Source organism: Gopherus flavomarginatus, chromosome 1, assembly GCF_025201925.1.
Source record: "Gopherus flavomarginatus isolate rGopFla2 chromosome 1, rGopFla2.mat.asm, whole genome shotgun sequence".
NCBI classification, from domain to species: Eukaryota; Metazoa; Chordata; order Testudines; family Testudinidae; genus Gopherus; species Gopherus flavomarginatus.
In genome coordinates this window covers 182,088,832-182,103,891 of record NC_066617.1, presented here as the reverse complement: position 1 = coordinate 182,103,891, position 15,060 = coordinate 182,088,832, and the positions used below count along the sequence as shown (strand labels likewise).

Sequence of the window (15,060 nt, the reverse complement as noted above, 5' to 3'; positions counted from 1 at the left end):
TTTCTCTTTTAACAGAATTTGTCTTTCTTCTTTTTTATCAAGTTTCTCAGACTTGCCCACCCTCCCTGTTTTTTTTTTGTTTTTTGTTTTTACTATTAACACGTCTCTCAGTGGGACCCTATCCACTAATTCCCTCAATTTTCCTAAGTTATCTTCATAACACAGAAGAGATTTAGAAAGCTTGCCTAAAAATGAAAATGTGTAGTTTATCATAATTAAAGATTAAAGGTAAGCAAAGTGTTTATACATATTAATTATACAAACAAAGCAAGGAGCATATGATGCCTTTAATTGAGCCAACTTAGACATAAAATTATATACAAGAGTGATCACTTCTTCCCATTGCAGATGAAGATGAGGTAATAGTGTTATAATGTTGACTGATGGTAGTTTAAATAAATATAGCTATACACAGATTAACGGTAGTTTGTTATAGTTAGTATCTAGTAACAAGTCTTTTTGTTTCATTTTTTCATTATAAAGGAATCTTATTTTAGAAAAAATGAATGTATTTAACTATGAAATGGGTCTGTGCTGCTTTGCTGAAGAAATACAGCTGCTACTTTCATTTTTCTTTTATCAAGAAAACACTCAAACTGGAAGGTGTACACAAAATGAGAGTTTATAGACAGCAGTGCAAAGGGAAGATACGTTTTTCACTCAAACATTTGTCTCCTGCAGTAATGAAAGCCAAATCCTAATACCTGTAGCTGTTGTCATTTCTGCATTCTAATATATTATTTTGGTGTAGTAGAAGTTCACGTTCTGGTAAGATATGTTATACCCCATCTATAGTGACAGACTCTAGACAGCAGAATTTGTGTTTTTTCTCTCCTTGACTTTATTGAGAATTTTTGGTTACCTATGACCAAATACTTGCTATTAATCACCCAGTATACAGAACAAACTACCAAAATCATGACATTCAACTCAAAAACATATTTTCTACTTGGCAAGCTAAAGTAAAAAGCTCCATTAATTTAGCTGAAGTTGAGAACTGAACAAGTCTGTCATAATCAAGCTAAAGACACGATTGTTACATATGGACAAATCAATCACTAAAGACTTGGTTCATCCTCAAGCTCAGCACATAATATCAGGGATGACAGAAATTCAAATTAGTGATGGAGTATCCACCAATATGAACAATAAAATGAGATATGAGGCCTGAATTCAGTGTAGTATTTTACTGATAGACAAATGTCAAGATAAACTATTAAGAGCAGGAATTATGAACAGAATAAGGTAAAAACTTTCCACTACTCTGTGTAGTTGCAGCCTGAGACTGCCCTGTCCTGGGTTTCTTGTTTCTATCACAGTAGGATGTGTGTCACCAGTAACCAAAGACTGAATGTCCAGAAAGTATGGCATCTCTGCAGTTTTTGGAGGATTTACTGTATACCATACTGAGGATCATAATTTCCAAAAACATCTCTCCTCACTGGATAGCTGAAATAGAAGCTCCACTAGGTCAGGCAGTAATGAAAATTCATCATCTGTAAACAATTCCTTTATATTTCAACAGAGGTCCCTAGTAGAGCAATGCCTTGAGTAACTTACAAATTATCATGGGTTTTTACTTAATATCACAAGATACCATGTGATACATTAGATTCACTGTATCTGTACATTAGATTCACTGAGACAAGTGGAGTTACTGTACATTCATGTATCTTATGATTTTGCAAGGTAATGTGGAAGTTACCTTGAGTCACTGCTGGTCGTGGACAGTTCATTTCATCAGCAAATACAATAGAAGTAGTGGAAAGAGCTAGTCCTGGTGATTTGAAGGCTTTCTCCTGGACAAGTTAGCTTGGATTAACTTGAGCATCCCATTTTTTTCTACGCTTCTTCTGGGGTAGACAACACTTGAAGCTAGAAAGAGCAATCAAATCAAAGTGAGTCACATCCTCTCATTAACATTTCAAATTTAACTCCTCTATTTTCCAACCTCCATCATCTCCCCTCCCTCCTTTTGCCATCACTGTTGACAATTTGACTGTCATCCATGCTTCCTTCTCATCTGGGCTTTTGCAAACCCATCACACCTCTGCCTGCCTGTCTGCTTTCTATCGAAAGTTTTCTTAGAATTAATACATCCCCGCAGAACATGTCCATCCCCTTAGATGAGCATTTTCAAACAGAAAAGTGTAAAGTACCTTCAGAAAAATTTCAACATGCTGTATTCACACACAGTTATTTCTTGCTTTGGTACTACTGTAACCTCTTCCTCTCCAGCCTCTCTGCTTCACTTCTCCTATCCCCAGTCCATCCAGCACACTGCAGTTAGCTATTCAGGGTATGTCCACATAACATTTTGGAGCCCATGGGAGTAAGCCTTCCAGTCCAAGTGGAGATATCTGGGTTAGCGGGACTCACGCTAACTCTCTAAAAATAACTGTGTAGACAGCACTTTGAAGTTGCTCTAGTCCAAACCGCAATTTCAAAGCCCTGTCCACAGAGCTATTTTTAGAGTACTAAGATGAGCACGTCAACCAGGACTGGGAGGCTCCCTGCCCACAGACTTCAGAATGCTGCGTAGCCATACCCCAATTCCGATATTGCTCTGACCACATCATCCACTTCCTCAAAGCCTTTCATCGGTTCTTTGTCTCATTTCATATCCTATTTAAATTGTTCTCCTTCACCTTGAGAGTGCACAATTCTGCCTTTGCCTGTATCTCAGCCCTTGCATGCACCCATTCTTTCTCTTTCATGCCTGGATCTCTGGTCATTTTACTCAGCTGGAGCACTCACATTATTGAAGTGCACCAAGCATCTTCACTCTTCAATTTTGTCCTCAAAACTCACACTGGTTCACCTTCTGCAGGCAAGCTCCATTCCAGTGCCATCCATTCTTTCTCACATGCTCGACTTTATCCTTAAATAATTTAAAATTCTGAACTAACCAGAGACATACACAACCAAGCTGCATTATCTTTATTTGTTGTAACCTCCTTTTTTTGTCTGTCATCCCCTGTTGTCATCCCTCATTGTATCATATTTAATCTCCATTCTAAAATCCTTTTAGAAGGACCTCTGCCTTTTCACACTTTTGTAAAAGCACAGAGCACACCTACAGTGCTCCAATGATTATTGGAACAATTTAAAATAAGGTTAAAAAGTGGGACAATGCTTTAAGAAGAAGTAAAATTGCATACTGTAATTGATCTTATCAAATGGGAAGTAGACCTACTGCTCTGCAAGTATTTTCACTCCAGCACTCTAATTAATCTCGTGCACTGCTTTTGAACATCTTTTCTTTGCAAACATCTCTCAAAGATAAACAGACAAAATATCCACTGCAAGAGAAAAAGAAGAGAAAGAGAGACAGCAGGTCTCATTATAATGAAGTAACCCTACAATTGGTGTTCACATTTCTCAGTGAGAGCTTCCAGACATTGAGCTAGTTGGTCAAACTCTAAAACAGCCTACTAGTTATAAGAATAAAACATTTAATTTACAGACATGACCAGCTGTAGGGAGCTGCAGTGCCTTATCCTTTCAATGAACGCATGCTTTGGCTTCTGAAAAGAGAAGTAGAATTGGGCATTGGTATTATGGAGTGGTAGTAACCTCTCCATAATTAAAAGTTTGAAACTGAGTTTTTTATTATAACCCTAACTTGGCCCCCTGCATCTATAAATCATACATAAAGAAATATCCACCTCAAAAGATAGTGTATGTCTAGGGCTGAGGTGTGTATGAATGTGTGTGTGTATATATATATCCATCCAAATTTGAATTGAAGTGGACAAGGTGTTCTTCAATTTTGTCTCCCTAAAAAGAGAGGAATTCACCAATTTTCAAAAAGTCTGTTTTGTTGCTACTTAGTACCCGCCGCCTCCGCTAAAAAAAGTGTTGATTATACTCTCAATTATTAAGATTTTAAACATAATGGTTCATCAAACCTGATGAGGTTTAAATAGGCTGGACACATGTTTTCATATGAAAAAAAAAAAAAGATTTGCTCTCGCAGATTAAAGGGGATCCTGGCTTCTTGTTGTCCTTAGGAGAACCAGAAAAATAATGGAAGAAAAGATTCTGCCCTATTATGTGCTGCTCCATTACAGTGTCTTTGATTCCCTCCCTCCCACAGACACAGACTTCATAAAATCTATAGGAAGAGGTTTCTTCTGCACAAACACCAACATCTTCAGGAGAGGGTCTACTCCTGAAGATATCAAGAAATTCAGCCACAAGGAGGCTGCGGGTAGGGTTGCCAACCCGCATGGTTTCACCTGGAATCTTCTGGAATCAGGCTGTATCTCCTGGAGGCTACTGAAGCCAAACCAGGAGATTTTAGGTTGCTAAAAGTCTGGCGATGCAGTGGGGGCCAAGGCAGACTCCCTGTGTGCCCTGGCCCCATGCTGCTCATGGAAGGGACAGACACATCCTTGCGACGCCTGGGGAGGGGGCCTCTGTGCGCCACCCCAAGCACAGACTCCACAGTTCCCATTGGCCAAGCTCTGCGGCCAATGGGAGCTGTGGGGATGGTGCCTGTGAGTATGGGCAGCACACAGAGAGCCCTGCTCCCACCTCACTGCACTGTTGCCTGGGAGCTGCCTGAGTTAAGTGCCACCCATCTGGAGCCTGCATCCCAAACCTCCTCTCGCACCCCAACCCCCTGCCCCAGCCCAGAGCCTGCACCCAAACTCCCTCCCAGAACACCTCTCCCCTCCGCACCCAAACTCCCTCCCAGAGCCCGCATCATTCACCCCATCCTGCACACCAACCCTGCCCCAGCCCAGAGCCTGCACCCAAACTCCCTCCCAGAACCCACACTTCCTTCTGCACCCAAACTCCCTTCTGGACCCTGCACCCCTCACTCCTCTCACCCTGACCCACTGTCCCAGCCATGAGCTCCTTCCCGCACCCAAACTCCCTCCCAGAGCCTGCGTGTTGCATGCCCTTCTGCACCCCAACCTCCTGCTCCAGCCTGGTGAGGGTGGGGGAGAATGAGCGATGGAGGGAGAGGGGATGGAGTGAGCGGGGGTCAGAGCATCTGAGAAGGGGTGGGCCAGGGGCATGGCCTTGGGGAAGGGACAGGAAAAGGCTGGGGCAAGGGTGTTTGGGTTTGTGCTATTAGACAGTTGGCAACCTTAGGTGTGGGGAACATTTTCCTAGCCCCATTAGGACTGTTATAAAAATGAAGCACTTTCTTGTAAGTCATAGTAAATGTTGCAGGTGCATCATAATGTTTTAAGTGTTTATTACTTTTCAAGAACATCAATATTAAAAAAACCAAAAACAATAAACCCAGGAAATCCAGGGCTGAGGTTGTACTTCCACAAGAGCCTTTATGTCCCATTTGCATTGCATAATGTTGTTTCAGCACTTTGGCTAAGGAAATCGGTGTTTGGCTGGCCAGTTTTAAGACAGAATTGTTGACTTAATTTTATGTGTGAACTGTCCAGGAGTTGGTGAACGGTCAGTTGCCAGTCTTCAGCTGTGGACAGTGCAAATTCTATCATTTTTCATACAAAGGAATGACACTACGACCCATCTCTATCTTAATATATGAGATAGTCATGCATTTATTTATGCAGATCTGGAGTTTTAAAAAATTGTGTTAATAATATGACATGCCAAAATGTATAATTAAGAATATGTGATAGTTCTGCATTTGAACCTACTGTGTAATGCCTTAAAGAGGAGCACAATGCATGCTGACTTTGAATAGAAAGTGTCTTTCTCCATGTCCACAGTCACTGAACATATAAAGCTGGTATTTTGGATGTGAATGCTGAAAGTGAATCTACAATGGTGTGTATCTGGAAATTACTAGTGTGCAGATAGTTCAGTTCTTAATGTAACATTTCAACCATTTTACTTGTACTTCTTGATGTCTTGTTAATAGCGTGCAATGCAATGCTGTGTGTTATTGTTCTTTTTGTTCTAAATATGAGTTTGGGATTTTTTGACTCTCTGTTGAAGCAGAGCTCAGGTAATAGAGTAAAATTTTCCAAAGCATGTAGGTGTTTTTTTTTAATTTTACTCATAGTTATTTTACTCTGACTTGCTGTTGAGGTACAACCTAAACTCTGAATTTTCTGTCTAATTTTTTTCTTAATGCTAGGGTTTTTGAAATATAATGTAAACTAAAAACTTTGATGTGTCTGCAGCCTTAACTTCACTTTAATAAAGCTATTGTGTCAAAATTGGACTTCAAAATTACCTAGGTTAGTAAAATCATATATAATACTATACATGTTAAATGCCAGGTTAACTTCCATTATTTTGGTATTTATTTATATTGAGGATGACATGAGTGCTGAAAACTGTTGCAGCTCTACAGATGAGAAAGTTAAAGCCTACCAATTGCTAATGATGCCCCATTTCCTACAAGGTCATTTATTATCTGTATAGAATAAAAACTGTAAAAGGGTTATGATAATTACTCTGTAATCTTGGGCATTTTTAAGTAATTGGAGCATTGTCTTCTTTTATGAGGAATATACAAGTAAAATTTAGGATGCATTGCAGTCAGTAGAGTATAATGACATGCTATTTCGTTTTAATAGCTAAGATTTCAATTGATCTTAGCTTGGTGCTACATCAGCAGCATATTGTTCTGCCAACTGGGGTTGCAAAGTTCAGGAATGCCAGGCAGATCTTTGGTTCTAAGCAAGCAGAGCTGCTATCTTAACTCTATAGAGGTAATGTATTATAATTTGAGTAAAGAGGAGTGAGCATAACTTCTGCAAAACTGGTAATGCATCTCTGACTGACAGCTATAAAAAAACATCAGGTATATGATCCAAGGTCCCTCTCATAGCTCTCCTATTAGCCAAGATCAGAACAGAAGGGAAAAGGCAATAAGAGTGAAATACACACATTTGGAATTGGCTTATGACAATCTATTACCACCACATTACCAATACAAGAAATAGTAATGAAGGTTAGTTGTAGTTATTAGGCTTTTTACTGCTAGTATTAGTAACAGTTTTTGTCAAGTCTAGCTTAGGCAGATATACAGCTATATTTTGTATATGACATAAAGCCAAAAATATAATTTTAAATATCTTCATTTGGTTTTCTCTGGATGTAAATAAATATAAGGAGAACTGATCAACAATATATACTGTAATGTTTCATATGATACTTTAAAAAAAAGTCAGAATTTTGTCACAGCCTGCTTTGAATATTTTAAATTCATTTGACGTATATTTTATTTACATTTATTTATATTATAGACTTTTATTTTACTTTGTGTGTGTGTTGCTGACTTTTTTTCAGGGGGGACATGGTGGTTTCTAGTTTACTAGTGATAACTTTTCATAAAGTTGATTATAACTCTTCATAATTAATAATTCATTTTTACTGTTCAGATAGAATTTGAAATCTTAAAACTTAGGACAGTTTTAGTATAGAACATGGTAGAAGGCATCCAAAACCATAATTTGTAACTTAGCAAAAAACAATTAATTTTTTAAAATAACAGAGTACTACATTTATGCAGTATTAACAACTTTTTGGACCAATGTGATTTAAAACCTACCATATATTATAGGTGAAGCTGATACTGATGTCTATGACTACGGTTGTTTAACTCTTTCTGTTCTAATCCCGTATTTTCAGTTGCTTAGAATTTTGCAAACTTTAATTTGGGCTGGATTTTTCATACTTGATCTGTGTTTCAAGCTATTGTTTTGGTTCTTAAGTTTTAGCAAAAATGGCTTAGCCATTTCCAAGAACAGGATTGGGAAAAATATGTAGTTATGGCTATGTTTAAAAAAAATCCAACCAATTTTTGAAGAATAGTAACAGCTCCATCATCTGGGACAGGAACTTGAAATCTGGCAGGAAGATAATACTGGTGTCAGAGCATCTTTTGTTCTCCATTTGAAAATTGACTCAGATTTGGTGAAGTTTTAACCTCTGAAAATTTTCATTTACACACATTTAGTATAATTCACTAGATATGTCCTGCTAAAATCTATGAATATTCCATCTGAACTAAGCATGCTCCCAGTCCCACTGAGTTTTCATGTGCACTACACATGCTCCAGGCTTCTCCAAATGGGACACAGCAACAGTATAGGAAGGAATACTGGGACCAGAGCCTGGAGAACATCATGAGTCTCAGCTCTAGAATTTAATGGTATCAATAATTCTGCACTTTTCACAGCCCTTAGTATTGAGCAGGACATTTTACCTCCATGCTACAGATGGGGTAACTAAGATGTTGCGCAAGGTATCTTCAAGCTGTACAGGAAATAGAACTCTGTTTCTAGGTACTGAGTGTAGGTATGGTTTTTAAACAATTTAATCTGTTTTAAATCCAATTGCAGGTTGGCAGATCATTCTCGCAAAGAGAATTATAATTAAAATTATAATCCCACTCAAGTAAGGGGCAACGTGTAGCCGCACTGCTCTAGGAACACGGCAGTAAACAGACTGTGACTCAGAGGATTCGATTACACTTTGAACTAGAGGTATGATTCCCAGCTCACATATACATACTCACACTGGCTCTCTTCTGAGCTAGGATGCTAAAAATAATTGTGTAGGTGCAGTAGCATGGGTAGCAGCAGCAGGGACTCGCCATGCTGAATATGTACCCACAGGGTTCAGGTGGATTTGTACTCAGCACGACTAGCCTGTGCAGCTGCTGCCTGTGCTACCACAGTTATACTGGTGTGCTAGCTCAGCTGAGAGCTACCCTGCGTATGCAGAAATCACACACTTGGCTCATAGTGAAGCCCTAGCCAGAGTCACACTCCGGTTCTTGCTTCCTCTTTGCTCCAGGATGAGGAAGGCTCTACCCACTCCCTGCTCACCAGTGCAGGAAGGGGAATAGCAGCCTGCTGCCGCTGTTCTCCCCTCACTCAGGCTTTGATTATGTGGGTAGCCCTTGCATGGGAGCAAGGGGCCTTTTTACATTGCCTTACTCCCCTGCGCAGGCTCACAGAGGTGTTCATGATTGAACCAATGACCAGGTTCCTCACAGCTATGAAGAGAACATGACCTCCTACCATGGAAAGAATTCTAACTTGAAATTGTAATATCTTTCTCCAGATTTTCATAGATGAACCGTTGGACTAATCAGCAAAATGTGTTTCAACTTCCTTTCTATTAAAGTCAATTTCTTAATTGCCACAGAGTTTCTGAACCAGTGCCTCTTTTATAGTGTTGGTGTTACACAAAGACACAGTGGTACTTCCAACTGCCCTGACTCTGTCCCAGAGATGCATGCCAACTTTCACAGGTTGCAGGAGTACCTTTTCCTTCTCCTTTCAAATCTTTCATATGCAAAGGAGAAGAGATGGCATAAGCACAGTGTGAGTAGTGCGGTGAAGGTATATATCAGATGAACAGCTCGTAGTAGAAAATTAAGTTGCAAAGAGAAAATGTATTGTCCATATGGTTGAGAGCATGAAGCAGCTAAACATAACATTGGGTGTGTAAAACAGTACTCTTTGGATGCATACAGGTCCAAAAGTCTAGTTCCCAAGCCCATTTCAAAAGATCTGTGGCTACCTCCTGGGCACAAAGAAACTTTAGTCACTCCTGAGAAAATCTGCAAGGCAGGTATATAGACTAGTTTTCATATCTTTACCAAGCATGACAAAATAAATCTGGTGGTCTTGGGAGATACATCTGTTCTGAGAGGGTGCTCAAAGCTGTTGTAGGCCAGTAGGGATTTGTCTTCTCTTAAAAGGCTTCAGTGGAGGAGTCATGTTCATATCTATTTTTTCCTTGCTTACCCTCTGCTGACAATCTTTGCTGCTGTTTACTTGCCAAATATATTCAATGACAAATTGGTTTTATCTACTATTTTCTTTTCTACAAGACATTACATCTGACAACCCAATCCACTTTTTCTCATTTTGGGTGGAGCGAGGAAGAAATAGGAAGGGAGTGGAGAGGGGGAAGAAAGGGTCTGCAAGGAAAATCCTAGTAGGAAATAGATTAGTTTCTTCAGCTCTTTGCTGTGGACCAGCAAACTCAGACCTCAGTGGTTCAGGACCCAAATTAATGATCAACATTACCCAAAAGAGCCAAGATTACAGAGTAATTATCATAATCCCTTTATAGTTTTTATTCAGAGTGTGAATTCATTGTTTCATTTTCTGTATGTGTGTGTATAATATATATATTCTAACGGCAAAATGACTGACCAAGTATTATTATTTTATCAAATACAATTGATTAATACATACTAAAAGCATCCTGATTGGTTAATAACTTAGACTAGTTAATGATTAAATCTCAGTGTTTTCATATCATGGGCTGCAAAGAACCGCAGAAGATGCATTAAAGAGCTGCTTATGGCTTGCGAGTCTCAGTCTATCACTGCTGTGGATTATTGCTCTGGTGGGCCTTCCTGCCCCCTTTTGTGGCTTCTGTTTCTTTGTTTCTCGTTAGGCTTCCTGGAGCTTTCATTATATTATTCTGGGGAGCCATTGTAAGGGGTAGGCATTTGAGAGTTGATCTGCTGCCTCACTGCCAGTTCTGTACTGCTTTCATTTCTGTTCACCGTTGTGGAGGGTTGCCTGTTATTTTCTATAAAAGAAATTAACAGTTAGGACCAAATTTCTCTTCCAGCATGTGTTGCAGTATTCTGTGGTCAAACCATGGTATTGCAATGCTTGACTTAAAAATATCTAAGGATTATCTGCCTAGTAGTGTGCTGTTTCCATTTAATAAAGTTGTAGCCTTTGTTTTCAGTTCCAACACATCTGTACATGTTTGAGCTTGCAATATACAACAGCATGTTGTATGTGACCTGCATGGTAAAAGGAACATGAGGTTTTCATTTAAGCTGCAATTTTTAATGCATTTTAATTTGCACAACTGAAATTATTTAGAATAGAAAAAAACCCACATCTTGAAAATTTGACTATGAAAAAGATAGACGTTGTTTGTTATCTGGTGGCATGTTGGATTATGCAATGGTATTTTTGTGAGAATTAAGTATGTTCATCTAATACAGTGTCAACTATTAGGCAACCAAATGCACAATACTTCAGCTTGTAAAATTGCCAAAAAAAATTGCCAAAAATTGCCAACATTTTGGCACAACATACTGTGTATCACTCCCTGTTGAAGCACTTTGGTTTAGGCTCAGCCTCATCCAGTTTTACTTTAAAAATTCTTTTTCATCTTTTTTTTAATTAACTTTATAATTATTGTAGGAAATCTCAAGTTGTGTAAACTACTCCCATATCTTGTCCTGAGTTTCTTGGAGAGAATGAAAGCAACATCAAGGAGAAAAGAGATCAGCACTCCACTTTAGTTTTAACTTGTATCTCAGTAAGAGAGAAAATAATATAAAAGAATCACTCCCATCTAGGGTTGCCAAGCCTTCAAGATTGGCCTGGACTCTCCCAGAATCGGCATCGATCTGCTAGTGACTATTAAAAGCAATCCAGGAGATTTTAATAGGCTATTTTAAGAAAATGACATTACTTCATATTAGAAAAAAAAATCCTGGAATATCTTCAGTCAGACCTGGCAACCCTACTTCCAACTCTTCCTTCCCTTCCTTGCCTCTTTCATACTCCAGCTATGAAACTGACTGAGCATTTTGGAATTTTCTTCACAGAAAGAGCTATGTGCAATTGTTCTGAAAAAGCATGCCAAGTTTGTTCATGGCTGGTTTGGTGTCTAATTTGTATCAAATGCCAGTTTTTTTTACATGAAGATCTCTAAAGGTCTTCTGCTGCTATGGACTCTTTTTGATATTTTAACTTGAATTATTTTGGGGACACTTAAAAGATAGTGTCGCTTGTCCTGTGCATTAACAAAAAATAATGAAAATAACAAATTTGATATGATCAGACGACAACAAATGGCACAGAATACTAGGCACAATATGTTAGACTTGGAGACAAGTCCTGGTGACCATACTCGGGAAATTAGGTTAGCCACTTTTGTGGTACCAATTTTCTTTTAGTTAAATGGGCACTTCAAGTATAAACACATCTGCATTTTTGAAGATAATTATGTGAATTTCTATTATGTTCATAAGAGAGGGTGCTTTTGCAGGTAAGGCACCAGATTGGGACTCAGGAGATTTGGGCTCCAGCCACAGCTCAACCACAGAGTTCTTGTGTGATGTTAGGCAGGTCACTTAATCCTGTGCTTCAGTTCCCCATGTGTAAATGGAGATGATACTACTACTTTTCTCTCAACCTTTGTCTTGTCTACTTAAGCTGTCAGTTTTTCAGGGCAGGGATTGTCCCTTACAATGCGTTTGTCCAGTGCCTACCATGGTACAGTTCACAATTGCAGGCTTTAGGCACTACTGTATGTAATTCAATTAATAAATACCACATGTTTACAAGTAAAGCTACTTCAACATATGAATCAATGGAACATGTTCGAGATTACTATATAATACCATACTGAGAATCACATAACATCTTAAAACTGAAGCTTTGGTTTGCAATAAATAAATAAATATAGGAAGACTGCAGTCAATGGCTTATTGTGTAAGTGTTACCTAATTTCATCCTGACAAGTTTATACAAAATTTGATGTGCTCTAATAAGCTTCAATGGCAAAGTGCAGTGTATTTTTTTAATAAGTACTTCAATTAGAATATGAAAAAAAGGGCACTTCAGTTTTATTCCAGATAGTGAACTGATTTAGAGATGTAACGTATTGACAGTGGAAAACAGTTACAAAAAAAACTATGTTGGAAATATTTAAAGTGGCTTTGAAAAATATTCAACCTAAGAGCACACATTTGTAGAAATCTAAATTATGTACTCTTGGCACAAGGAAAACGATACATGAAATGTTAATCCATCTGTTGAATACCAGTTTTGGTCTGGTGCTGGCAGTTGCATTTTATGGTGATATTAATCACTGATAATGTCAAACTTAAACAAAACTCTTCAATCTAGATTATTAAAAATATTCTAAATACAAAATTAGACTGATTAGTCTATTAGACTATTTCCATACAACATTTTAGTTCATCAGCTTCTCCAGTAATAAAATGTCCCAGTTAATAATGTAGAAAAACTAAAGACCCATACCCAATCATATCATAAAATCCCACCTAAATCTTCCTTTAATCTCTTGCCTCTCCACATATGGACTTTGAGATCCTGGCAAAATGCTTGCAAAAAATGACAGACTTTGCAGCGTGCCTGTAATGTTAACAGATGTGAGCTCTTTTGGATAAAGAGAGAAGTGTGTTCCAGAACCAAGGGACCCTTGCTGCCAACAGCTCTCTTGTTTGCATCTAGGAAGCTCCTGGTGCAGTTCCTCTGTTAATGTCAAATATGGCAGAATGGCATGGAGAAAGAGGTAGTCTCTCAAGTAAGCATTGAGGGCTTTAGAGGTCAAAACCAGCATCTTGGAACCCTGCCTAGAAACTTATCAGCAGCTAGTGCAGGTATCGGAACACTGATGTTATATGCTCCCTGTGAAACACCCTGCTTAGCAAGCAAGTGGCCATATTCTGCACTTGATTCAATTTTCAAATGCACTCTGTGTGCAACGCCACATAGCCTTGTGTAGAGTGCATCACAGCAGCCCGGTCTCAAGGTGACAAAGGCATATTAGTGACAATTGTAGCACTCGAAAGAAAAGGCTGCACTCTTTTTAGCCAGATATAAATGGAAAATGCCTTTTTGATGACCAGTACTATGTGATCTGCCAGTCAGCCCCAGTTATAATAAAATTCCAAGATTGCCAATCTGCTAACGTGGTGGGTGCTTTTTCGGAATTTCAGCCAAATCTTGTGGCTGCTGCTTCTATCTCACCTGTATTATTTCCGTTTGTTCTGAATTAATCTTCAGCCAGCCCACCCTTTTTCAGTCTCTATTTTTTATAAAGACATTCGGTTATTTGTTCCTCCTACCAGCTATTTGTGATATAATGGAAATGTATATCTGAATACCAGAAACATGCTAAGTACTCTTCAGTCCGTACTTCCTTATTAACTCTTCTAAGAAGTTGAGCAGGTAGAGTGACAAAATTGAAACTCTCCCCTGGTTTTCCTTTTCCATAGCTAACTTAAAAATTCTTATCATCCCTTTCTAGGTTTTTCACAATTCTACTTCACCCTGCTTGTCTGCTGTCTTCACTCTTATCTCGTCAACCCACTCCTAACCCCTTTGCTCCATTGGCAATACCATTTGTCCATTTCTACTACAAACTTCTATGCAGTTCTGTCTTCATGCCTTTGCAGACCTTATCAATAGGGACACTACTTCCTCCTCCTAGTAAAGTCTTCACAATACCCTCTCCTGCAGAGATGATAAAACAAAATCAGCCATCCAATAATGGCAAAGTTGTAAGGCAATCAGGGTCAGCTGATTGGTTTTTTTTTAGTTGTCAAAAGGCGTGGAACCATCAAAAATCCCCAAGTTGTGCAATAGCTACCTGTGTAAGCATGTGAACTTATTTTTCTCACTCCTTCCCCACTCCTCCTTTCTTTGTTTGTCATCCTTACAAACTCTTGCTACTTTTGTTTCAGATTAGATTGTAAATTCTTCTGGACAGAAATTGTGTTTGTAGAATACCTAGTCCAATGGGGCCCTGATCATGAATGGGGCTTTTGGGTGCTATAAAAGTGTAAACGAGAGATATTACTATTTAAATTCACTGAGCCAAATTCTGCAGTGTTGTGTGCCAACTCCCAGTAGTAATTGCATAAATGTAACGTGAGAGCAGAATCTGGGCCTTGTGTGTGTATATATACTGTATTGACACCAACTTTTAGCTTAACTAAAAAAGAGAAAAACTGTTTTTGTTTGTTTGTTTATTTGTTTTTTAGTTTTTAAATTGTGTGTTGCTTTATCTTCCATCTGTTACTGAAATCTGCTGCTTTCAAGATTAGAAAAAGACCCGTAAACTTTTAATGAGGGAAGAGAGATACAATTCTTTTAATTCCTAGTTTATAAGGAGGAAGCAGTAGAAACCAAGATCCTTGTGTCTCAATGCCTTGACTTTTTCTTCTGTTTCCCACCTACCAAACAGTGTTTAATAAAACCTTAATGAGCTCCCACATCTTACCATTGAAGTGTCTTCCTATTTTTAGTATTGTCTAGAGATTCATTAAACTTCTTAGAATCATGAAACTATGTGAATCTATTT

The 15,060-nt window shown here is 38.5% G+C and overlaps 1 protein-coding gene across 4 annotated transcripts in view; it reads left to right on the top strand.

The window, feature by feature from the left end:
* Nucleotides 1-15,060, top strand: part of CADM2 (cell adhesion molecule 2) — a 1,084,078-nt gene that overhangs the window by 998,376 nt on the left and 70,642 nt on the right. The gene's annotated exons all lie outside the window — the stretch shown is intronic.